Below are 6000 nucleotides of genomic sequence, written 5' to 3' on the forward strand. Positions count from 1 at the left end.
ACTATATCAACGATATTTGATTCTCTTTCTTTTCAATAAACTTATCTTTGTGGGTTCGGATCATCGGTGTTTGAGGATTCAAGTTTGTTACTGAATAAAGAAAGTTTATTTCCTATTATATTTCATTGACAATTTTATCTATGGAATTACTATTCTTATTCAATTGTGTAATTATCATAATTTTGAAGTGTTTTACTTTGTCAAAAAGTTCCTCTCCAATTTGGCTTGATCCAAAAAGCTTCTTTAAATTTGTTCATACAACTCCTTGACCTAAGCATGCTATGTGGTGGAAATGGGCCAAAAAAACAACACCACCTGCTATTTGGTGAAGTTAAGTTTCTTCTTCTGCATTTAGGGATAGGGTTTCTCATCTCTTTTTGCCTCTTGCCTCTTTCATCCAATATACTTTGAATTTGTAAATCTGCTATTATCTTCAAAGTTTCCTACCTCATCAAAGTCCAAAGAATCTTCATATTTCCCTTTTCTGAGATACTTTGAATTTTTAAATCTACCATTTTATTCCAAACCTGGAAGGACCTAAAGATTTATGTAGTAATTCAACTTAAGTACTCTAAGATTTGTTGGACCCTGCAAATAGGAAGGCGTATCATTAGGAACTTATCAAGCAAGTCTTTGTATCTTTTTTTTTATAACACTAAAGCTTTTGTGATTGTGTCTTCAATCTCTTTTACTTCCTCAAATGATGGAATTCTAGAAATTGCTTCTATATTGGTTGCCTATGACCACAGCACCTCAATGCCTTTGTTGAAGCTTAGATCAAGTCCTACTAAATGTTCCATATTCCATTCACATGGAAAGCATTTTAGAGGTCACTTTTCCCATCTTAGCAACTTCAAGTTTGCAGGCATTTTCCTATAATATCTCTCTATGTAAGCTACATTAAGCCAAAGAAATTGCAATTGACACATTCCTTGAAAACTATGAGTTTGAAGTCTTACATCTTGTTGAAGGTAGATAGGACATCTCACCTTTTATGTTCCCAGATCAAGTTGCAATCGATACATTTTATTAGCAAGTGCTAGTATTAAATTTGAATTATTGTATGGGAAATAGAAACAATTATTGTCCTATGCAACATACCAATGAAATCCAATGGAAATACCAAATAAATATATAAACTAGAAGCACATCTCAAATTTTCTGCCTACAACAATGTTAGGTACAGTTCATAAGGAAACTAACTATCACTTCACAAATTTCGTGTAAGAACTAGAAAAGTATTGGGAGTAAGAATGAAGTAAAGAGAACTCAAAACCTCACGTTTTCTTTCATTAAAACTAGTTCAACATCTTCTGGCTTCCAAAATCTGCTATGTTTCCCTGGTGCAGTTGATTCATCTACTACAATAGCTCTTCCTGTATCCCACAACTCACTATGCATTCCAAGTCTATCATGCTCGTTTAGTTTAATGAGTGATTTCAGCTTTATTTTGGTAGGCCTTTATTAGGATGCAAATGGCTTGCTTCCCACAAGCTAGTAATGCTTTCACTCTTTCTTCCCATGAATATATTATTTCTCTATTCCATATGTCAATTGCTTTGGCAAAAATGCTTGATGTTATTAAGAGACAATTTTCTTGGGTAGATGTTGAGGAGAAAAATGTGTCTTTCACTTGTTAATTGAGAAACTATTTGTTCCCCAAAGGATTACAAATGTCTCAATGTTAGAGACTCTCACCTTCTCAATATATATTTTTTCCAATTTTGGATGGAATGTTATAAATGTGGATGTAGATTGGTCTAAAATAATGTTATCAATCTTGTAATATCCCCTTATATTAATTCTTAGGAATTAGGGACAATTAACTCACAAAAATCAGTGAGAAACTTCCTTCCAAGAAGACTTTAAAAGTCCTTTACAAGACTTGTAATGACGGTAATTGACACCAATTATTATAAGAATAAAATATTATGACTTACAATTGATATTTCTTATAATATGACGCTATAAGATATATTACTTATCAATAAAATAGAGTATCACATCTATCTCAGATATATTGATGAGATTTGTGCCAATATGATCTCTACTATAAATCAGATCTGCACTTCTATTATAACAATATGAATTGTGTGAAGTCCCCTTCCAATTGTTTCTAATTTATCAATATAAGATATGCTACAAGTCTTCTCAATGTGTTGATAGTCGACTCTGATATGGCACTAATATTTTGAAGTCTACTTTCATCACTTATAGAAATGATGTATCTTGTTGTTCCTGATCTATATTATAAGTGCATAAATATGTCAATATCACTTATAGCATTGATATAGTTATTTCTTATTTGTACTTGTCTCCAACATCACTTCTAGTGATGATATTGTTAATTTTGATATGTACCTTATATGTATGCAATTGTCATCAATATTGCTTACAGTAATGATATTGTTATGTCTACCTTGTCTTTGGAAATATACAAGATAGTGGGCTCTTCATGATTACTTTCCTTCAATATTTGCAAACTGATTTTTGAAAGGCAAGTACTCCCTTGAGCAATCCAATAAGGATAAATAGTTGATAAAAAATAATCGATGATGTCTTTGAGAATGGGATTGATTCTTATAATAGATCTCATTGTTATTGGATACTTCCACCATAGGTTGGGATAACACCTTTCTTTTTCGGAAATGGGCATTTAATGGTTAGTCATTGTCTTTTCATAGTTGAGAATAATCAATATTGATTAGTTCATTCACTTCACTTGTCATTATTTGATTAATCTTCCATGGGTGGTGATAAAGACAATAACATGTTGATTTTTGATAATGTGACTGTCTATTTGCTAATAGGAAACTACATACATATGTACACACACACACACACACACACACAACTATGGTTGCATTTATGTTGTTTGATGTGAACATGGGAACACTTGAATGGTGTGACAAAATTTGTCCTTTGATGTTCAATCTTCCTAATCAATTCCTCTTGTAATGGTTATAATTGATGGGTGATTATGATGATCATTTGAGCAATACATAAGGTGATAATCTTGACATGCTTGTTAATTGAATATTTATGGTCAACATTGCTATTTATTGCAGATTGGTTTGGTATTTGATGTTCTATTTGGTTATCTCCTCAGTGATAATAATTGTTGGATGATCATGTTGCTTGCTAACTTTATTATCTCATATGTGTATGATTAATGATAAGGTTTTGTATTCATATATGATCAACGAATGAATGTTATGATGTGACAACCATATCTTCATTAGGAATCATACTTCATGTTTTCTAGATGATGATCGATAAAGGATGTCATCTTAAGGACATGATGGATTATGGAATTATCATTATTTACTAAATTCATGATTCACATACTGATAAGGTGGGTGTTGGGCATTCAAACAATTGTTATACTTGATAACATGTGAGCTCGATGTTTAGATCATACTTCAATTCTATGTTGACAAAGGTACTCAATATCTTCAACCCTGACTCACATCACTTGATCTCAATTCTCTTGTGTAGTTACTTGAAGCTAGATAGGAGAATCATCATATATATAAGACTTCACAATTTTCCTTGACAAGACCTTGATGCTATTGAATTTATTGAAAGAACATACAAATTACCTTCTTGAACTTCTAACTACTATGTACAATTTGCCAATTTCTATTTAGTATCTTGAGGTGCTCAAGGTCTGCCTCCCCTTGACCATATATGTGTTTCATTTCTATCTTTTTGTTAGGTTAACAATGAGGTCATCACAAATCCAAATAAGTATGAGTGATGTACCTTCTGATTTTTCGATTGAATTAGAATTTGGTCTCAAGTTTTCCCTTCATAAAATGTTGATTCTTTTGTACAACTTGATGATCAGTTTTGAAATGGACACAATGAGTCTTAAATACCTTCATCTAATTGGTTCAAACCAATTTTTGATGGTTATGAACATTGGGAAGCCAAAAACACATTTTTGACAACTTTTCCAAAATTGCATATTTGCAATTTCTTGTCAAATACTTTTTGCATTTTTAACCATAATGGAAACCAACTAATCCCAAACCTTTAGGAATGAAATGCATGTATAAGGTGAAACAAACATTTTCCATTATTGAACACTAAAACACTCAAAAACCAAGAATTAGGTGTTTTAGTGATGAAGCTCAGAAACCAACGAAATAAAAAATATTTAAGAATTTACATCTTCAAGAAGAATTAAGAATGAAGTGACACAAAGGAGGATATTAATAAAGAGCATTGTAAGCATACAACTTTTCATTTATTATAATATGGGTGAATTTGAGCGAGGTGACCAAAATTTTCTTTCAAAACCATATGTGCAGATATAAACATTAAGTACAACATGTCAAATATTTTTGTAGATATACACATTAATTAGACCAATTTTTTCTTTCAAAACCATATGTGCAGATATAAACATTAAGTACAAGATGTCCAATATTTTTGTAGATATACACATTAATTACACCAAAATTTTCTTTCAAAACCATATGTGCAGATATAAACATTGAGTACAACATGTCTAATAATTTTGCAAATATATTTTCCTGTGAAGAAAGACTACGCCTGGCAATATGAACCCAGAACAAAATAACGAGACAATTGCTAGATTCTAGTCTCAGTTTTGAAGAAAAATTGATAAATCTAATTATCCTTGCAAAAAGTACAAGGGCTTAAAGAAACAAACAATTCTAATCACAATGGCCTAGAGTCATTGTAGGCAACATGGTCACGTTGAAGGGGGCCATGATTTTTATTGATTGGTGAATGTGTATTTCCAACTGGAGGAACATGGAGGTGTAAATATCCAAGCTGAGGATAACACTCCCACATAATAAAATGATAATGTGCCAGAGGACATGATTGAAGAAGATGGTATTGGCCCATCTGATGAAGATGATCACGATGATGGTACTAGCACATCTAATAATGATGATGAAGATGGTCTTGATACACCTATACTTGAGAAAGCATATGGGCCCCTATACCAAAGCTCCCAAAAAACTCTTCTCTCTGCTATAATGTTGTCAATGAAATTGAAGGTTATGAATGGTTTATCCAATGTAGCAATGTTATGTATGCTAAGGTATGCCATTTTTGTCATCTTCAATGTTAGCATACAATTATTATTCATTATATTAACAATTTGTATTTGTAGGTGAGTTTTTGTTACCACCATCAAACATTCTGCCTCATTTGTACCAAGAATTATCTACCATTATGAATCAAATTGGAATGAAGTATCAGGCAATACATGCATGACCCAATGATCACATTCTATATCATAAACAACATGAATTTACGATAGAATGCTCTAATTATCATATTAGTGTATATGAGCAATGTTAGTATGCTAATAGAAACCAAATTTAAATAAAGCTTCTACAAACTAAACAAAATTCATAAACTTCAAGATAGACTAAGATGAGCTCTCAATTGAGAATATGAGCCATTAATGGACTCTCTCAATAAGAAGCTCTCTTGTTGAGTAGCTTTGTCTAAATAGATAGGATGTATGCTCAATATGCTTCCAAAAGCTTCAATGGATGATTGTGGATTTTTGGTGTGGATAGATGGCTTTAGTATGGATTTGGCTCTCAAAATAGCATTATAACTTTACTTCATGGATTGTGTTATTTTGTAAAGGGGAAGGATTCAATTTATAGGCAAGAGGCTTGAGGGTTTGAGGGCTAAGATGCAAGGATGGGAAAAAGCTTATGGAGGGCTCAGATTGCATGAGAGGAGAGCACATGGATTGTGCTTCCTTATAGCCAATCAAGGAGTGACACATGTCACATGGTGAGAGGATGGAGGAAAGGGCAAGGATGAGTCAACAAAGGAGGCTCAAGAGATAAAATCTTCATAAAGACCCTCATAATGACTTGTAAGAGCAATAAAAGGGCTTGTAAGAGTCATTTATGACCTAGTGGACTTCATAAAGTTTTATGGTTGAGATATTTTGAGGGTGATGAGAGCAAATTTGACTTGGACTTGATTAGGAAGGTT

This window comes from Cupressus sempervirens, chromosome 2 (assembly GCF_028749045.1).
Source record: "Cupressus sempervirens isolate cs-2001-9-10 chromosome 2, ASM2874904v1, whole genome shotgun sequence".
Lineage (NCBI taxonomy): Eukaryota > Viridiplantae > Streptophyta > Pinopsida > Cupressales > Cupressaceae > Cupressus > Cupressus sempervirens.